Raw genomic sequence first — 22,024 nt, forward strand, 5'->3', positions numbered from 1 at the left:
CATGTGAGAGAAAGAAGTCAAGGATGACTCAAAGAATTGTCAGAATTATATTTGGATGTAAGTTTGAGACAATACTTCATCTGGGTACAGCTGTCAAGTAGGCAGTTGACTATGAGTCTGCCACTCCTGGAAGAGTCCTGGGCAGGAAGTGTAAACTCAGTAGTCATGAGTGATTGGAGTAGTCATAGTAGTGGTTGTAGAGAGGGGACCAGAGGTCTGAGAACCAAGCTCTGGGCATTCCAGATTGGATAGATAAAAAGGAACCAACAAAAGAGTCTGAAAATGCACACTGAAGTGAAAGGAGAGAGGAGAGAGGGTGGTGTTCTGGGACAGGTAAATAAAATGTTTCAAGGAAGAGGTGTTGAGTAAGATGAGGGCTGGGTACTGAGAGGTTCAGTTGGGGTATCAGCAGAGGCCTTAACTAGAGCTGTCAGTGGAGTGGTATAGGCAAAGGAATGATGGATCCCATTGGAATCTAAGCCTGGTAAAGAAGGATACAAGAATATAAATAATCTATTGTGATCTTCTTCATGAACATAGCCTCTTTCATATTCCCATCTTTAGGTGAGTCATGGCAATGCCTTTAAAGAGGCTTACACTTAAGCCTAGGAAAGTTTAAGAAGGGATATAATTTGGAAAATTAATGACCTTAACAGTTAACTCCTAGGTAACTTGTTAACTTGATTGAGAAAAGTTTGAACTTTGCTAAGGCATCTCCCAGGAATACTGCTTTTTAAAAGGAAAGGTAGTAATACTCTGGGCATGGAACTTTGATTATTTCTCTACTTTTGAAAAGAAGGAGAAAAAATCTCCCTTGAAGTTGCCTAACCAATATGGCCCTGGCCTAACCCAGCTGGTTAAATGGAACCAGGAGAAACACTGTTACAGTGTTAACCAGGTCTTTAGGTGTGACTGGTAGCTGCTTGAGTGGTAGGATGTTACCATCTCGATAAAAGATGTTACTCAACGCCTGATCCCTTCAGTGAACAAATAGCAAAAATTTTGCCTTCCTGTAGTCACAGTCTAAAGGGGAGAAAAACAATAACAGAACGATAAGTAAAATGTGAAGAAATTAAGAGTGCTGAAGTTTTACAGGTAGGAGTGAAAATAAAATTTTAAATAGAGTGTTCAAGAACAGACTCACTTTGAATGCGGTATCTGTGTAAAAACTTGGAGACATGGTAAACCTGTGACTATCTGGCGGGTGGTGGGGTGGGGAGACTGTTCCAGGCAAAGGGAACAGCAAATGAATAATATGTTTAGGGAGAAATTGAAGCAGGTGGAGATGTTAGAGAGTGGAAAGATATGAAAACAGAAAGATGGGCAGGGAGCCACATCAGGGAGGGCCTTGTAGGACACAGTAAGGATTGGCTTTTACTTTAAAATAGGAAGCCATTGGGCTAATCTTAGCAGAGGAATGACATGTTTTTTTTTAAATTTTTAATGTTTATTTCTGAGAGAGAGAGACAGACAGACAGACAGATAGAGCATGAGCAGGGGAAGGGCAGAGAGAGAGGGCGACACAGACTCTGAAGCAGGCTTCAGGCTCTGAGCTGTCAGCACAGAGCCCAATGAGGGGCTCGAACTCATGAGCTGTGAGATCATGACCTGAGCCAAAGTCTGATGCCCAACCCACTGAGACACCCAGCCACCTGGGAGGAATGACTTATGTTTTAATGAGCACTGCTTCCTGTGATTTAGATGGACTGTAGGGGCGAAGCCAGAAGCAGGTTAAGCAGCAAGAAGGCTCCTGGAGTCCCCCAGACAAGAGGTGATGGTGGCTTTGCCCAGGGTGGAAGGCATGATAGTTGTTCACTTATGTTGTTCAGTGTTCTCATTCTACCTTTGCAGATTCCATGGAGGAAGAGACCATTATGTCTGAAAGACAAGGAGAGTCTAATTATTTGGTTCAGTTTGACAAGTTCTCTCAGGAATAAAGGAGAACAAGTAAAAACTAAGAGCCTCTGGGTTCCATGAAAGAAGGAAGTCAGTCCAACTTGGTTGGATTTCTTGAATCTTGCAACTTCTTCATATTTATTAGCTTTATGCTCTCATTCCATTTCCAGGTAATGATTAGTAATAAAAATGAAAATGAAAATGCCTCTCAGATATAGCAAAAATTAAGAAGTCAAGCAAACTGTAACTTTCTTGTATCCAGGCATGGAATGGAAAAAAAATCACAATGAACTGGGTCCACAGTGACTACTCGGAAGGGCTCTGGAGCTATAAGTTAGGAGGCATTGTTGGTGGTGATGATAACTCTCCAGAGGCTTCTAAGCTATCCAAGAGGAATAGAAAACAAGAACATTTCTATATGCTTTTCCTGAAGGCTGACCACCTTTAAGAAACCATGTTATGTCATCTAACCTTCTCCAGATATAAGAAGAGCTATTAGGGCATCTCATTTAATACCCAACATGCATTTCATGTTGGGCTGCAAAATGATGGGAATTAATTTCCTCATGCTTTAGCTCACCCGCAAGCCCATATTTTGGACCAAATGGTTCCAGGAATTAAAGTTGCTGAAAAGGAACGCCTGGGTGGCTCAGTTGGTTGGGCGTCTGACTTCGGCTCAGGTCATGATCTCACGGTCCGTGAGATAGACTCTCTTCTCCCCAAATAAGTAAGGAAAAATGGTCACTGGATACCAATACTATTGTCTTACTATGTGTATTACTCCTTGGGGTTGTTAGAATTAGGAAACTTTATCCTGAACTTTGCCTAAAAATTTGTCCTAAAACATTCCCATACTGTTTTAGTCTCTTTAAAGTGAAAGTGGGGGGTGGGGCGCCTGGGTGGCTGAGGCAAGTGTCCGACTTCGGCTCAGGTCATGATCTCATGGCTTGTGAGTTCGAGCCCCGCGTCGGGCTCTGTGCTGACAGCTCGGAGCCTGGAGCTTGCTTCAGATTCTGTGTCTCCCTCTCTCTCTGCCCCTCCCCCACTCACACTCTGTCTCTCTCTATCAAAAAATGAATAAATGTTAAAAAAAATTTTAAAGTTGCTGAAGAAAAGCTTCTAGATTTTGAGATTACAGGCTAGTTACTTTGAAGAAGGAAATGGGCTCAGTTGCAAGTGTCAACTTTGTGGGGTCTCTGAGTGGTGACTTGATTTTTTTAAGAGCTCCGAAATTGAGATAAAAAAAAAGAAAAAGAAAATCTGACTATTCAGACCAATAACCGGCAGAAGGATTGTATCAGTAAAGAGAAAACTACCCACTGAGAACAGCCCATGCCCAAATGGCTTCACTGGTAAATGCTACCAGTGAAGAGGAAGAATTAATGCTGATTCTTAACAAACTCTTCCAAAAAGCCGAAAAGTAAGGAACAGTTCCCAACTCATTCTATAAGGCTTGTATAATCCTAATACCAAAACCAGACCAATATATTACAAGAAAAGACAGTTACAGATCAATATGACTTATGAATATAGATGCAAAAATCTTTAACGAATACTAGCTGACCAAATCAAGCAAAATATAAAGAGGATTATATACCATGACTTATCACAGGAATGCAAGGTTAACTTACACAAAATTTTATCAATGTCATACACTGTATTAATAAAGGACAAAAACCATATGATCATATCAATAGAGGTGAGGAATACCTTTGACAAAATTCAACACCCTTTTATTGTAAAAATATTTAACAAACTAGAGTAAGAGGGGAACTTCCTCAACCTGATGAAGGGCATCCATGAGAAACCCCCATTGACATTATACCTAATGATAAAAGACTGGATGATCCCCTCCTAATATCAGGAAGAAAGGCAAGGATGTCTGTTTACACTGCTTCTCTTCAATATTGTACTAGAGGTTCTAGTCCAGGCAATTAGGCAAGAGAAAGAAAAGGCATCAGATTGGAAAAGAAGAAGTAAAACATATCTATTTGTAGATTACATGACCTTGAATATAGAAAACCCGAAGAAGTCCACTAAAAGACCATGAGAGGGGAGCCTGGGTGGCTCAGTTTGTTAAGCATACGATTATTGATTTCAGCTCAGGTCATGATCTCATGGTTCATGGGATTGACCCCCTCACTGGGCTCTGTGCCAACAGCACGGAGCCTGCTTGGGATTTTCCCTCTCTCTCCCTCAAAATGAATAAATAAACTTAAAAAAAAAAAGACCACAAGAGCTAATAAATGAGTTCGGCAAGGTCGCAGGATAAATATCAATCTGTAAAAAATCAGTTGTTATTTCAATTGCAATAAGCAATCTAAAACTAAAATTCAGAAAATAATTCCATTTACAGTAGTATCAAAAAGAAAAGCTTCCCACTGTTTTCTCAGAGTTCATATGTTAACCTTAGGGTGAGAAGCCTCAGTCAAGGCCACAGCTGCAAGTGGCCCTAATAAGGTGATTATTCTCAGCAGGTGTGTGATAGGACAGGTTCAAAGATTGGTGAGTTACTTTGCATTCTTGTGAAAACCTTGCCACCCATAGGTGTGTCCTTAAATATCCACAAGCAGGCAATTACCTATTGGCAGAATTTGGGGAATCCAGTTTGCCTCCCTACCCCAAAATTAGTCCTTCAGTCTCTCACTCAAAGAATTTTAGAAGTTTAAATTTTTGGTTCCTGTGACTAAGCAAAATGTTTTTGCAAGAGATATATCTTGTTATGAGTGAATTTATGATCCATTTTATACAATACACAGAATAAAAATGGAAAGAGATTGGGTACCTCTGAGGACAAAAAGACAAACTGGAGAGCAAGGTATGATAAAAATAAACTTGATTCTTAGTGTTGACTCTGACCTTTCTACTAGTGAATAAAAAGTAAAGGAAGATCCCTTATCTTTGGATAAAAATTTATACCTGGTAAAATATGTGCATGATCTTTTTCGGTCTCTTTATAAATAAGTCAGTGAAGTAAGAACGGATGTGATTCCCATTTTCAGGGGAGGAAAGTAGAACATAAAAGATAATGGCCAGGGCGCCTGGGTGGCTCAGTCAGTTAAGTGACTGACTTCGGCTCAGGTCATGATCTCACAGTCTGTGCGTTCGAGCCCCACGTCGGGCTCTGTGCTGGCAGCTCGGAGCCTGGAGCCTGCTTCAGATTCTGTCTCCCTCTCTCTCTGCCCCTCCCCTGCTTGCACTCTGTCTCTCTCTCTCAAAAATAAATAAACATTAAAAAATTAAAAAAAAAAAAGAAAAAGAAGATAATGGCCACCCAAGGCCACCCTTCCATTAAATGGCAGAGCCAGGACTTAAGCCCAGGTCTCTGAACTTCAAATCATGTACTCTTTCAAACACACTAATGTGGAAAGAGTCTACTCTGTCTTTCCCCCAAAGATTTTAAATTATAGCTAGTACTGTTTAACATAATTCAATAATTCTTTTTTTTTTTCAACGTTTATTTATTTTTGGGACAGAGAGAGACAGAGCATGAACGGGGGAGGGGCAGAGAGAGAGGGAGACACAGAATCAGAAACTGGCTCCAGGCTCTGAGCCATCAGCCCAGAGCCTGATGCGGGGCTCGAACTCCCGGACCGCGAGATCGTGACCTGGCTGAAGTCGGACGCTTAACCGACTGCGCCACCCAGGCGCCCCTCAATAATTCTTTTAAAAATAATTTTAAAGGAGTGTTTTAGATCAACTGAAAAATGAAGGGAAGAAAAACGGCAACACTCCTTTTACAAATTCATAAGTAGAATGCTTCAGCTCCTTTTTTGCCCCAAAAGGCCACATCCTGTAGAGGATGTATAAAATTGTTATGCCATGAGCCTGTGTCTGAGAATTTGCTGTTTTAATTCAGGCCCTTGATGCAGCAGCCATGTTCCGTCAAATGATTTAAGACGTGTTTCAGAACTGGCCCTTGCTGGGAGGGGCTTTGATTGAATTACTATAAGTCCTAGGAGAAATGCTAATGATCTTAGCATTTGTGCTGTTCAGAGTCAACAGGAATCTGCCTTACCCAGGAGTACCTGTGTTGGTGGCCTGAAAGTGGGTCAGGGATTTTTTTAAGATAAAGTTTCTTATATTTCCATATTAAACACTATGTAGGTCATTGCCTACCTAAGGGCTTGGTTGATATTGAAGCTGCAAGAATCAGAATTGTGTGTGCTTCTGTTACACAGGGGTCTGGTGGCTGAGCAAGTGGCTGTATTTGTTGCAGGGAATGAGGTGCAGTGGAGAAGGATGGGAGAAATAAAAGAAGGAAGTGCATGCTTGTCCCAGGTCCTCCTCCTGATAAGCAACAGCCTTGAGAGACACACACTGTCCCCACTGTAGGGCACTTGATAAAAGAGAACCTCCCAAGGCTTCATGAGCAAATATGAACCACACCTCAATATCAGCAGTCCTTGATCACCTCCATCCTTTTCCTTTGGCATGTAAGAGGGCCTGTTGGGGGGTCTCCAGTGGGCCCACTGAACCTAGAGAGTAGTGCTAGTGAAGGGTGGTACTAAGGGATGAGCTGAGCACTGTGTTTATTTAGCAATGCAGTTTGGAATCTTTATATCTCTGTACATTGGAGCCCTAGGTGAAACCTGGGATCCTCCACCTAGACTGTGGTGATGAGGACACCAGATGGAGGGGAAGGATGTCACCTCCATGCCTGCTAATTAGTTGTTCTGTGATCTTGGGGTTTCCTGTCTTCCTTTATTAAAATATTCAAGTTAGAGCAAAGCCTTTCTGGAAAACAAAGGGATGTGTGTGGCATTGTTTTTACTGAAGCATCTGGGTGTTTTTTTAAACATACACCTTAAAAGAGTCAGACTTCCAATGAGTGGAAAAGAACAAATCATATAAAGTAACCTTGGCCATGTGACTTCATTTCCTCAGTTTCTTCATCAGTAAAATGAGGAAGATTTAGGTCTGTTGAACTAATATCTCAGAGATTCCCTGAAGACCCTCTTCTGCTTAGGAAAGCCTGGAGTATAAGGATGTCAGGGGGAGAATGGCCAAGATCTTGCACTGAAGCTGTATGTAAGATTACAGAGAGAGTGGGCTGACATCCTGGGTGGCCAAGACAGGGTTCCTCTAATTCCAGTTCCAAAAAAAGTGCTTGGTTCTCTGCACCTGGTTTCCTTTTCATAGATGGGACCCACCACCCAGCTTTCAAAGTGAATACCTCTAACGCTGGTGAGCAGCAGGTCAGAGGGACCTGTATTTGTATTCTGACTGCATTTAGTGGTAGCTGACTACCAACTGTATGGGGACATCAGGCAACTTACTTCATTTCTCCGAGCATCTCAAAATCTCTTTATCTGTAAAAGGGGAATAATGATTTTATAGATTCTACTTCATGGCTTTGTTGTGAGGGTTAAATACATGGGAACTTTCTAAGCAGAGGGCCTGGTGTATAGAAATTTTTTCAGTGAATGATGGTCATAACCGCAACCTTAGAAGAACCCACAGGACTACATCTGGCACATCGTAGCTTTGGCCCTGTAGGAGGGTCACTGCCTTCAAACATTTGCAAGACCATTATGGAAGAACCTTGACGATGGGTGTTGTGCTGTTGGCCCCAGAAATAAGTAAAAGAAAGTTTTGAGTCATCTGAGACCAGTGTGGGATTTGGAGCTTGCTTTTGTGGGCATAAAGGAAAATGACAGGGACCAGCCTGGACATCTGTATGCCTTCAGTGGCAGAATATGACCCTGGGGGAAGGGCTATAGGTTTCCTCAGCTGAATGGTCCCTCGCACATGGAAAAGGTTATAGTGTGTAGTTGCGAAGAGTTGTGGAAGGAGATGAGAGCTGGTAGTTATGAGAACTTTGGGGAATGCTGCGAGGAGCCAACCAGATCCCCTTCAGGAATAAATGACTTAGTCCCTCAAATGGCAGAGTGCTGCTGGAAGACAGCCCTTGGCTGTCAGCCTTCTTCAGGAATAACTAATTAGGGCAGGGCTACCAAGTCCCAGGTCTATTCACTCACTGGGCCTGGACACCTCTGAGCAGGTCACCCCTGCTCCAGGGCTTCCTGTGTGGTTGGCTAAGGACATCAGGGAGACTGTATTAGAGCCTAGTTTCCCACCCTGCCCAGTCCTCCTCCTTGCCCTGTCATGTTCCACCCCACCCTGCCCTTCCACAGGTGTTGATCCTGGGAGCCCAGAGAAGAACATAGAGGATCCTTGATAGTGGGGCTGGGGTGGGGGATCAGACAAAAAGGAGGTGGCTGGGCTGAATGACTTTTGAGGTATCCTAAATCTGTGATGGTAAGTCTACATTTCACAAAATGTGGTTCAAAGCCCCAAGTAGTGTGGGATACTTACTAATATGGCAGGTTCCTGAGCCCTACCTTGGCCCCTGCCCAGACCCACTGAACCAGACCCATGGGGCCTTTTAAACAAGTCCCAGGATTATCCTTCCAACTACTGAGGGATAACAGAACATATCCCTTAGAAGGTAGGCCTTGGGGTGCCTGGGTTGCTTAGTTGGTTGAGCATCAGACTTGGGCTCAGGCCATGATCTCACGGTTCATGGGTTCAGGCCTTGCGTCGGGCTCTGTGCTGACAGCTCGGAGCCTGGAGCCTGCTTTGGATTCTGTGTTTCCCTCTCCCTCCCTCCCTCCCTCTCTCTCTGCGCCCCTCCCCCACTCATGCTCTGTCCCTCTGTCTCTCAAAAATACATAAATATTGGGGGGCGAGGGGGACATAGACCTTGTGCTCTTGGTTCCAGCAACAGGTACAAAAGGTCTGAGTTGTCTGAAGCCAGATGGGATTTGGAGATTGCTTTTCTGGGCATAAAGGAAAATGACAGGGACCAGCCTAGACATAAATCTTTCACAAATTCAACCCTCATATAAAAGAATATCAGCACCCAAAGCTTGCCTCTTTTGGGCTCAGCAGGCTATCCTCAACACCATCAGAGTGAAATGACCTCCAGGTTTGAATGGTTTTGCTGTTCATATTTCCTGCCAGACCTTTTACTCCAAATAGATTTTTTTGCAGAGGTAATTTACACAGGTTATACTGAAAAGCATGGGGGTCAGAGATTATTTGCAACATTCAAATGCAATTATCAAAGGATGTTGATTCCGATCCAAAAAAGGAAAAACCACTAATCGACTATTAAATATTTATAGGTCACCTTATTATTAATTTATTTCAGCAGGAACTCAGGAAAGCACCCAAATTTTATAGCTGAGCTAGTCATTCAGTTCAAAGCCTGGCCACACAAAATGAGTATGAATCATATCAGGAACTTGAACAGTGAAAAATTCAAATGTCAGTTTTACAGTTCTCTTAGTCACCTCTTGAGCTGGCCTGCAGCCTTATACCCAAACATTTTCTCTCTGATCAGTCCTTGCCTCAATGAGACCATACTCAGGGCAGCATGCTCAGAGAAAAGCATATGCTTTGGACCGCACAGACCAGTGTAGGCATCTGGGTCCAGCACTGGGTAGTCCTGTGACCTCAAGCAAGATGCCGCTCCTCTCTGAGCCTCACCCCCGTCACCTGTAAAACGGGGCTAAAAAACTCTTTCCCCGGCAGATTTCTTAGGGGGCTCCTAGCATGGAAGCTCCTAGCACATAAAGGGAAAACAAGTGGTGGCTAGTCTCTTGTCCTCCGGTGGGATTAGTTGTACCTGAGCGCACAGTAGGTAGTTAGCTATCTGCTCCTGGTCACAAGTTGCTTAAATGCCCAGAGCCAGAGGAGTGCTGGTTGGGGTAGACAGAGACGTTGTGAAGGTACTCACCACCTACCCTGGGAAGGAGAAACAAAGTTACAAGTGGCAGTACAAGAAAGCAAATGCTTAGCACCAAATGAATGGCAAAGATTAGTATTCCAGAATTAATATTCTAGAAGCACAAGACCTGGGAGGCCCAGGATGGCTTTCTAAGGCAGTGTTTCCCACAATAGCATCATCTGAGGAATGTAAAAAGAGTGCCAATGCCTGAGTCTCACTCCCAGGGACTCTGATTGAATTGGCTTGGGGTAGATAGAGCCCAAACACTTGTATTTCTCCAAACCTCTTCCTTGATTCCAGTGTGTGCCAGGTGGAGATCTGCTGTGCTAAGGAACAAGGTCTGAAAAGGGCAGGACTTATCTACCCCTGACATTTGAACAGTGCTTTGCCATCCCAAGCACGTTCACTACATGGTTTTAAGAGACCCAGACAGGTGTACAGAAAGGGAGGAGCTGGAGCATAGACCTGAGGGCCAGTATGTCAGTGATGTTTCCATTTCATAGAATCTGGCGCTACGCCTTGGGCTCCATGCTCCTGAACGCTTTCAGTTGTAATACCAGCACTTATTCCTTGGGGAGGAAGGATTGTCCCTTCAAAGAGGTAACTAGCCCATAGAAAAGAGCAGAAATGAAGCTACATCTTTGAACCTTCTGCAATCTGGGAATGCTCTCTCAACAAATGATGCAAAATTGCAACTACAAAAACCTTAAGCTTTACTAATTTAGGATAGACTAGTCCCTGGGAGGGGATCACATAGGTTTTGTTTCTCATCAGGTTAAGTGACTGCCCAAGGTCCTAGGTCTAGTAACTGGTAGAAATGGCATTGGAATCCAGGTCCAACTCTACAACCTCTTAATCTCTATTGGAAATACTGGTGTCTGCCTTATTTTGAATCAATGAAATGTTCTTATTTGAATGTTGGTCCCACAAGTGGAAATTATTGCTTATTCACAGTGTTTCAGCTGAACCTCCCTGAGTCGAGTCCTGAGTTGTAGTTTCTATTTCCACCCTAGGTACAGTCCCAGAAGTGTTTCCCAGGAAAGATGCCAGAAAACATCTGCTACAGCACAAAGCTCATGTCTACACTCTAAAGTCCTCCCTTAGAAAGCAGCCCCAGGCAAAACTCCAAAGCAAAGCGTGCAGAGGGAAACCTCTGGTGTAGCTTACTGTTGCCTCCAGCCAAGCTAGGGACATTTATGGGCTAGCCCTGCCAGAAGATTTTCTGGGATTTAAAAGCTGAGAACTGGAACTAAGTCCTTTTAGGGAGGCAAGAAGCCAATGAAGATGCCTCTGCTGGCCAGCGGGGATCCCAAGGCTGCGCCTGAGGAGCCTGCCCAGGGCTGGCTGATGGGGGATGAGAGAAGCCTGTGAAGGGGCAAGGGGGGCAGGGCCTGGAAGATGCCCCTGCTCTAAGAAAATGGGCTAACCCGGGTGATGAGAGCAAGAGAATGAGTGCACAACCCCCTTTCCCTCAGCCTTTTGGTCTATAAATGTCCTTGGCATCCCTGCAGAGGACATTTATGATTCCTGCTTCATTCAGAGTCTGTGGGTCAAGGTGAAGCTCTCAGCTCTCTCTCTTCCACACTCTTAGTGAGATTTTAGGTGAGGCTGTTTATCTCCTTTGCTCCATGTTTTCCCACTGAAAATGGGAGATAATTATAGCTTCTTTGCAAGGTGGTTGTGATGATTACAGAGGAAGTATGCAAGAGACTGGGCATTGGGCAAGGTCTCAGTCTCCCCCAGCAACTAGCTCTTTAGGAAATTGTATTTATTATTTTTTAACGAGCAAGGAGTAAGACTGCTTACATTACTGTGAAATAGACACTGAAGTCCTCTTCAGGGCAGAGATGGGAACCTTGCCCCTCCCTGAATCACTGCAGCCTCTAGAACTTAGTGCCTTGCAGATGGTTTTAATGCTCAAGAAACTTTTACAGATTGGCTTGGAGTCAGTAGTGTGCAGGCTCAGAACTTGCAGAGCCTGTAGCAGGGTATGACTCTGCTAACCTAGAGCCATCATCTGGTGATGTGCAGCTGATGGCTTGTAGTAAAACATGTGAGCTGTGGTACTGGGAAAGCGTGCCAGTGTGGGCTTGGGCAGAATGCATGGCCAAGCCATACTAGCAAAATCACGGGTAAGACTTTGGAAAACCTCTTCTGTTAAAAGGCAAGGATTCATTTTGGCATCTTAGTATGAACAATCCTGGTGAAAGGTGTATGATGTTCAGGGCTCTGAGCTTCAAGGGGTGGGGTCCAGGCCTGGCTCTGATGCTGGCCAAGTGCATGACCTTGGGATGGCATGCCCCTCACTGAGGTCCAAGAGGCTTCATTAACCAATTGGAGGGGTGGCCTGTATAATCTCCAAGCTGCTCATGCACTTTATTTTACCTATTACAAAAGCATGATGAAAAGCATCTAGTGAACTAATTTTGGCTTTATGTTGACCAACAAATATAGTCAATGAGTGAATGAATCAACCAACCCAGTATTTATAGTGGAACTATAAAGAGTCTAGTGTTAAACACTTGGGACATTCAGGAGAAACATTGCCTCCAGCTGGCCTCTCAGCCCCTAAAGGATCTATAGTACAGCTGCTATCCATCGTCCTAGCCACTGCAGTGTCCTCTTCGAGTTATGTTGCCCATGTCTTTATTTGAAACCCTCTCACGCACACTGATCTTGGTTTCTAATGCCATTGTCTGATCCAAGGAACCAGGGCTCCTTGGGAAAATGACTGATTCCAGGGCTGAGGCAGGGAACTACACAATGGATCTGGATCATCTTGTTATGCCAGAAAGTAAGGAGACATGTTAAAAGGACTCAGGAGACAGGTGTCACCTCAGAAGTGTCCCTACTGACTAAATCTGGGACAGTTTGAGCATCAGAATAAATAAGGACAGTAATTTTAAACCATTAAAATAATAGGAACCCACGAGCCCATACCTGTATAAATACATACCCACATACAAACATGCATACATACAGAGAAGAGGGAAAGTTCTTTCTTATGGCAGAATACCAACTAATAAAAGTGGAAAGAATGATGGAATTTACAAAGCCACTATTTTGCAAAAATCATGGTAATTGCATACAGGCAAAGAATCATCAATTTTGTTAAAATTATTGGGTGAGAATTTGATGGATAATAGGCTGACTTAATAATTACAGAGGGAACATTGGTACATTTACTACAGATGGGAAATCTAGTAGTGCATTTTTCACCAAATGACCAGAGTTCCTATCACCACTAATGGGACAAACTGACAGCAGGTGTTGATACACTGAGAAGGATAGTATCAATATTAAATTTCCTGAATTTGGTAATTGTATGTTACGGCAGACAGACACATAAGGTGGCCCCCATGATCCTTACTTGTCGATGTTTTTGCCTTGTATGATCCTCTCCCCTTGAGACTGAGCAGGATCTATGACCTATTTCTAACCACAAGAGTATGATAGAAGTGACTGGAGGTACATGGTTACATGCCCATCATTACATGGTTGCATTACATAGGATTGCAGCCCCATCTTGCTGGAGTCTGTCACTCCCTTGCTGGTTTTGATGAAGCAAGCCGCCATGGTTTTGAAAAGCTTGCCTTTGATTTTATCATTTCTTATCCTTTCCTGCAATTAATTGTATCCTGCTTTCCTATTTTCTGACATTTTGAATTTGAGTTTGCCTTGACTGTCCATGCTACTATTCATTTGTGTTTAAGAATCATGGGTTGAAAGTTTATCTGAGGCATTGTGGTGAAACTGGAACGCCCCATTGTTTTCAATGTTTCAAAGAGAAGAGAATACATTCATTGTTTTTAAATGCATGATTTTTGTAAACAGTCAGTTGGGTTTTACAAAATTGGGCTATGTAATGCAAGGGCCTGTGATTGTGGTGAAGGTTCAGGCCACCAACTGGCTTGGGTCTTCCAGGGTTAGTCATCCCCTGTCAGACTTGCTCTGGATGGTCCCCAAACACCAGAGTATTTTTGATACACTACTTATGCAAATTTTGCTCTTGAAGACTTCTTAGAGCCATTCTAATAGGAAAGCTATACTGGCAAGATTATGATATCATCAGAGGTCATTTGAAACAGCTGAGAAGTGAAAGGTTAGAGAAGAATCCCCTTTGTCATGGAAATTGAGGCAGAGAGAACTGAGCCCAGATGTGGAGTTTCCTGACCAGTAGACAGAATGCCACAGGCACTTACAAGCCTTTCAAAAAGAAGTCTAGTCAAAAAACTTAAGATGGCAGCTAGGGAAGGAGGGACTTCGGAGAGCTGGATACAGCAGGATTTGTGGTAAATTCGCTCCCCCAAGATTACCTGTGCATTGGTGGGTCCATATGTGCATGGGCCTCTTTCCTAGGAAGGCAATGAAAATGAACTGAATCTGTGTCACTCCCAAGTGATGCAGAGCAGAGCTGGTTGACATTGCCCAGCCTTACCTCTGCCCTCTGATCTGCACCATGCTGACTCAGCTGCAGCTGTGGGTCCTGGACACCAGGGCTTGGGAGTCTCTGAGAAGGGTCATTGGCCTTTTAACCCATTATGAGCCAATGTCTGGTTGTGCTTTTCTCATGGAAATAATTCCTTTATTCCCAATGCTCCAGTTTTCTGATAACTTTTACACATGGATGGGTGTTCCTTTCTTTTCCTGGACAGATGATGGCATCATAACACTTCTGTGGGAAACAAAACCCGGCAGCATCTTCCCTTGTTTAATTGAATCCAACATTCTGGAAAAGCCTAAGATTCACTGTTTTGCCTTTCATGTCCTGGGTGAAACAGATGAATGCCATAATTTGTGTGTTTTCTGAAAGGGAGACTTGAAAATCTTGCATTTATACTAAAAAGTATTCCCACCTTATTGAAATTCCGGCTTGAACTATCCACCCTGAACACATCCAGAAGCCCTTTTCTCTAATTTTGGAAGCAGCGATCTCAGGAGAGAAGTTTTCCATCTGCCTCCTTATGATACTAAGCTGTTAGTGCAGTTCATTATTTATTACATCTCCCACTTTATGTTAAACTATGATTTTCTTTTTTGCTGGGCTTTAAGAATTCAGCCGGGTTGGTATAAAAATAGGGTTGGCATCTACTTCTTCAGACTGATTTTCTGAACACATATTTTGAAGGAGGTTTGTAATTATTCCCAAACTGCTTACTTTCTTAGCTAGTACTTGATATCTACTCTGCCTGGTCACACTCATGCCACCTCATATGAGATGCGTCCGTGTGATATGTGTGCTCAAAGCCAGCAGTAAAGAGATAATGTCTTCTGAGGCTTTGCACAGGTGCTGGGGGCTGGGTTGTCTGTCCCAGGAAGCAACAGAGTGACATGGGAGCATGTCCACATAGCAGGATCTCACATTGACAGCAAATTCATAGCCTCTGAGTAGGCAGTTGGTGGCATGTGCTTTTGAAAACAAAGACATTAGGGGCACCTGGCTGGCTCACTCGGTTAAGCATCCAACTTTGGCTCAGGTCATGATCTCACAGTTCAAGCTCCGCATGGGGCTCTGTGCTGACAGCTCAGTTGAAACGGGAATTGGGCTTCTCGGGCCTGGGGCCTTCAGCAGGCTAGCACTCCCCAGGGCATCCTGCCCTTCCAGCCTGGCAAGGAGACAGGTGAGAGGACCATGGGACAAGAGTAGAGTCCCACACATTCCAGTCACTTGAGTGACAGTCTTCTAGGGGTCTGGGGAACGGAACTAGAACCATATGACGCCAGCATTCTTGCAGTTAATCATTACTATTCACTCCTGACAAGCTTGAGAGTTCTTTTTGTGGCTAACCCTGGCCACTCATCTCATGCTAACAGAGGCTCAGGACTGGTGAAATAGCCGAAAAGGTGAAAAAGCCAAAATATTTCATTGCAACAATGTTGGATCATTTCCCACCCAGCATCTTGTTTACAGAAATATCCTATCAGACACAGAAAGTAAAAGGTTGGTATCTTTTGCACCATAATTCAAGTATCACTTTTCTCAATGAAACATTGTCTATAGATTATTCCTCAAAAACAAACAAAAAAACCCACGATGTTTACAACAGCGACTATAAATGTAACATTGCCAGCTTGAATAGTATAGAAAATGTGACTTACTGCACCAGCTCCCCACAGTTGTTCTTTTGATGTGCTAGTTCAGAATAAACAGACTTATCTTTCCTGTCATACAACACTGTCTTTAATTTAATGGAGATGTTATTAAGATAACATCTCTATTCAATTCCATATTGTACCATATTAACACACACAATTAGTAATGCTTTATCAGTTATGAAGAAAGATGATGACTGCTTTTAAGCTAAATTACCTTTATCATGGTAGCACATGAAGGAAACTACAAATATTTACCCGAGTGTATGTTAATTCTTATTTAATTTTAACGCTGCTTTTATCAACCAAATTAACCAATGAATTTTATTAAAAGGAATGTTACTGTAGAAGAGAGCTTCCAATACTGCATTCCATCTGCTTTTATTTATATAATTTCGATGGTTTCTTTTTCTCTTTCATTTCATTTTTAATTAAGAGGAACACATGGAGAATTGAACACTTGGGCTTTATTTTAGCAGAATTTGGAATAATTAGACCCACGTTCTTGTTAAGATAAAGGTTGTGGGTGTTGGGACTATAGGGTGTATGTCGGTTCAACTGAACCCTTGCCAAAGACGCCCAATAAATATGATGGCGGGGACATTTGCCACAGTCTTTATACTTCCAGAGACAACATGTGGCAAGAAAGAAGAACTCCTCTTAGTGATTCTACCTGTAAGGAAGCCAAGCAGTTCCTGCATATAGGTTAAGAAGTAAGGATTGCAGTCTAAAGGAGGAGAATATCATGGTAGAAAGCATCTTGGAATTCGGGTTGAGAACATTCTTCCCAGAAATATATAAACAAATTTTGCTTCCTTTGGCTCCGGATCTGCCTGGGGACTTACAGTTCTACGATTCTAATTGTACGGTATATAGATAGATGGGAGAGACTGCAATAAAAGAAAAACTCTTATATTTCGTTTCTTGATCTTCTTGGACTAGAACCTTTTTGACCTAAATTTTCTTGACCTTCCCCCTCCCCCCCAATAAAATATCAAGTGTAGGAGCAGCATGTTGGTGGGAATCAATATGCCCTCGGGGTAGCGGTTTGTAATCAGAAGATAGGAGCTCAGATCTTAGTGTTCTTTAGATTTTGAATTAGTCTACATTTTTTATTTGCTTTTGGGAAATCTTCTGGGGGACAGAACTTAGGTCCACTTCTGATTGCTTTTAGGAAAGAAAACCAGAGTGACTGAATTCCTTGAAAGGTGCCTCTCAGCTCCAGACTCAGAATGGGTAGATGGCCTTCCAGGTCCTCGGAGGGCAGGGGTACAGCTGGTGGCCCTGCAGCCACTTCAGGGCTGCCTCACTCCACAAGCTTTAGGGCAGTGCTGTTTGCCTGTCTCAGACATCTCTTCACATTCATCAGACAGTAACTATACAAAAAATAGATACCAGGCCAGGCCCTTTGCACTGGCCCAACCTGACCAGATCTGGCACTAAAAGTTGTATGCTTATGTGAGACTGATTCTCAGAGAGATTGTGAAGAAAGTGTATATTTTTTAAAAAGTGAACAGAGTGATGTACATTTTCCATCATGGTCATTCATGCTTATGGTTGAAACACTGTTGTCCAGGACACCTGGATCCTTCTGATCTTATTGTAGACACTTGTGTGACTTTGAGCAAGCCACATGGTCTAAGCCTCACTTTCTCACTGTAATATGGGGCAAATAGCTGCCTAATCTACAGCATGTAACAACACATGGTCTCCTAATCTCCTACAAAGAAAGAAAATAAAATTGTTTTTAAATAGTTGAAAACACTGCACAGAGCAAACTGTCATTGTCATTTTTTTTTCACTGAAATCAGAATTATTTCTTATTCCCTTTAAGCTAAAAAGAGCTGAGCACATTACTGAAAAATAGATTAAAAAATGTCGATGAAGGGAAGAAAATAGTGTTCGGTTCCAGAAGAACCAAAACGGACAGCTCTAACAATCCAGCTCTCATTTGGATGCTCAGAGCATTAATACTGTTACAAACTTGAAAATAACCCATGATTGCTTTATCAACTGGAAGCAAATAATTTGAATATACTTGATATATGTCAATATTCAAGTAGCAAGTTGCTAATAGTTGCAGTAGGAGTAAGGGTAGCAGTAGAATAGTAGCATCAGTATTTCTATTGAGTTATGACAGCCACCTGAAAGCCAGTGTTGTAATGGACAGCCTTACAAAACTTTATAGGAGCCTTAAATAATAATACAATATAGCCAAAGCTTCTCTACCCCTTACTTAAACTAGCATTCCACGGCTATGGAAGACTCATAAAATTCAGAGCCTGGCAATTTACACTTAATCTCTATAAAGCTCTGTGTTTGGGGGAGATCTCCACTCCATGAGATGGCGTTTGAGCATCATCATGTTCAGCTGTATAAAATAGCTTATCCATAGTAAACATGTTAATTTGACCCCAAGGGAGAGAAGGTGAGAGTAAATCAACTAGAGCGAGCCATTTGCATTCCTTATTTCTGAAGATGAACCCTCCATTTAGGTTCATTTTATCATCAGGCACTTGCCAAATACACAAAAATCTCATTTTCTATTTCTACAGCCTGTGTGTCTCCTTACTTTGATATGTCTTGTTTTTAGGAAATAGTGATGTTACAAAATTACATTTTAAACAGGAAAAAAAAAATCAGTCTCCCTATAATTAGTGAATGTAACCAGATTACTTGCAATCAACATCTACTTAATGCCTTATTACCCTAATGGAAGTTATTGTAAGTGATGATAAAATTGTCAGAAAGGAGTTATGCTAAGTGATGACAAAATTGGCATTATTAAGTGAAGAAAATCTTTTACATTCTCCTTGGCTTTTTTTTTAATTTAATCTCTAATATGCCCAAATTCATCCCTAATGAGAGAACCTGGAAGGCCCATTTATGTCACTTTGGCCAACAAAGGTGCTATGGCTGAATGTCTGTGTCCTTCCAAAATTCATGTCAAAGCCCTCATCCCCAGTGTGATGGTATTTGGAGGTGGGTCTTTGGGAGGTGAGTAGGTCATGAGGGTGGAGTGCCCTTGATGGGATTCATGCTTTGTAAGGGAGAGCCGATCTCCCTCTCTGTCACATGAGGACACACAATAAGAAGGCAGCCATCTGCAAGCCAGAAAATAGGTTCTCACCAGGAATCAAATTGGCCAGCACCTTGATCTTGGACTTGCCAGCTTCTCAAGCTGTGAGAAATAAATGTCTGTTGTTGAAGCTGCCATTTGTTAGAGCAGCCCAGGCTGACTAAGGCACATGGGAATATAGCAGTTTTTATCCACAGCCGGGAGAAGTCAGAAGGCAGAGGTGAGACGGGCAGTTGGAAGAGCTTTCATGCTCCTGTCAGCATGCTTTGTGTGGTTTTGCCCATTGGTGCATTTCTCTTTGTTCCTAATCTGTGGTTTTGCTGTGGTTGATCTGTGACTACTAGGCTCTGGGTCAGAGAAGGAACTGGAAACAAAATGATTATTCCATAGGCAGAAGGAAAAGAAAAACAGTGTGTACCATGTGAATGAGGGGGGTCCTCCGTCAGGTGAGGCGGCCCCTAGCCAGGAAGAGACAACAACCAAAGGGCTTGCTCTCCCAGTGCCAGGCAACTCACTCACATGCATCTGGCAGTCGCATACTCGTTTCCTTTGATTGACCAGAGGAAAAAATAAATAAATATGGATTTCTAAGCTAGTTGTATCTGACTCCAGCTTGTCCACTAACAGCCCTGATGCCATCTTCATGTCAGCGTGAATGAGGTGCGTGAGGAAGGTGAGCATGTTTTCGAGGGTGAACTGAACAGCAAGCACCCGGAGAAGGGCTTGTGGGTAAGTCTTTGGCCTGCAAGTCCTGAGTTCTAATGCTCTTTTAAGAAAAAGCAATGCGATTTGAAACCTCTTCCCCACTAGATTATAAGTGCTGTGCAGGTGGCCACTCTTGTTTATGTGTTTGCTACTTTCTTCTCAGCACTCAGGACAGGGTGTGGCAGGTCCTCAGCAAATAAAGGCTTGCTGAGTGAAGGCATCCATGATTACTAGCACCCTGTTTGAGAATCAGGAGCGAAGAAGCCAATTATCTCCTACTCGCAAACTTTAAATCTTTGCATCACTCTTCCTTCTGCTTTTGTCACCTTCTGTTTTCTGAGAGGCCAGCTTTTGGAAGCTCTGGGTCATTTCACTCCTCTGCTCACCACGTTTCATTAGCAGGGAAATCTTGCCCTTTCTGATAGACAGTGTCCTTTTATTCCCTGCGCAATAGCCCTGGGCCCGGCCCTCTTGCCCAGGCCACTGCTCCAGCATCCTCACTGCTCTCCCTGCCTCCATGGTGCATCCTACAGTCCGAGGCCAGATTGATCTCCCTCAGCTATAGCTGTGATCATTCCCCTTTGCTCAGGAGTTGACAGAGATTCCCCGCTGATCATGGAACGAAGTCCAGTTACTCATGCAGGTGTGTGACGCCCTGCATGAAGCTCAAACTCACTTTCTCAGCCTTGCCTTTTGTGGGTATGTGACATTTCCGTGGGGTTACTTTGATGCCAGGGATATTTGATGGGACTGTTCTAAAATGTAAGTTTTATTATTATTCCCGTATGGTGAGGCCAACATGTTAGGAGACCCATTGAAAAGATAGTTCATGACTCACTGTTCTTAAGAGGAGGGGGCATGCCATGCTCTGCAGGGCCACATGGGGAAGCACCACATGAGTCAGGAGGAAGAGGGAGCGAGGGAAGATATAGGTGGGAAAGAGCCTTTATTGTGGGTCTTGTAGGAAGGAAAGACAAAGCAGCATAAATTCAATAAGCAAATTTAAGATTGGTTGTTTAAAGGATTTCAGGGCACTCTGAGCCACAGGGGCTGTACCCTAGCTGTCTGCTACCTCACCCTGGGATTATTCTTAGGGCAAGGAGACAGCAGTCCTGAGTGTAAGAGCCTATAGAGGAGGTGGTTGGGGCTGAAGGCTCTGTACAGGTTAGGTTTCATGTGAAAGGCATGCTCACAGGCCCAGGAATTGATTAGCCCTAAGGATGAGCATTCTTTCCAGGCTCGTCCAGGCCTCAAGATGTCAAAGCATCAGGAAATACAGGGGGAAAAAAAACCAACAAAAACATGATTAATACAGTGGTCTGGAAAAAACCGTTACATCATCAAACTATTGAATAATGCCTAAAATAGTCAGCCTTCTCCTATTAATGGGATTCTCCCATTCCTCAGACCCACTCCAATGCAGAAACCCCCATTCCCACCCCCAATTCCATCCAGACTTATCCTTAATTTGCTAGAAAATGCTCAACAATTGGTGGGAAATATGACTTGGCTTTCCCTGGGGAACTGCTAATCCTTACACTTACATGGACCCCATGCCTCGGTCTCTGTACTGACTGCTACTTCTGTGTCTGAGAGCCTGTTGTGGTCCATTTCCTTTACAATTGGCTATTAAGAATCAAAACCAGTCATCTGTTCAGCTAGGTATTTGCCATTTGCCAAATCATAACGCTTAAAATAGTAATCGCAAACTATTTTGTTAATTTTTAATAGGCTCTGTCTGTGAACCGGTTGCTGATTCCTGAGAGCAGCTACTCTGCTCAGCCTCCTGATTATTTAAGGACTTGGCCAAGCCCCCAAAGGCTTTTTTTTTCCATGCCATAGACTTTTATTCCAGCTTTAGAATAACATAAATTCCACCTGATTACTCACTTCCCTATTTTGCTCACACTTAGTCATTAATCAGTTTTATTGAAAATGGTGACTGACCTAACTTGCCATTGCACGTAAAAGTAGTTTACCTTCAGTGTTTGTTTGAGAGCACCCACTTATGGATATCTTTTTCCTTTAGTTTTTCCTTTAAGAAAATATGTGTGGATAATAAAATGATGAGAGTGAGAGATTGTCATTCTTTAGATATTCTTCTAAATCTTTCTTAAAAGGGGTATGTCATTCTACCTTCTTAATCTATTTTATTGTGTTTTAGTAGCTTTATAAAACTTCCTAGACATGCATATGAAACAGAGGTCAAGCATACTTATTAAAAACTATAATTAAAGTCTATTCGCTAATCTGACATTTAAATAAAATAGTAGATGTAAAAAAAAAAAAGGAATTGTGATTGAATTTTTCTCGCCCAAATTTTTTCTGTGGCTGAGGTTGAGAAACATTCTCAGAGTATAATTTTGATATCTGCCATTCATCATGATGGTGTTTTTAGTGCTCTGTAGATTTCTAGTCTGCATACAGATGTATATAAAAAAAAATAAAGGACATCCAGCGCTGAGCAGTGAATTGCAGTTAATCCCATAGGACACAATAATTGCACAAAACATAGG

This window comes from Prionailurus viverrinus, chromosome A3, assembly GCF_022837055.1.
Source record: "Prionailurus viverrinus isolate Anna chromosome A3, UM_Priviv_1.0, whole genome shotgun sequence".
Lineage (NCBI taxonomy): Eukaryota > Metazoa > Chordata > Mammalia > Carnivora > Felidae > Prionailurus > Prionailurus viverrinus.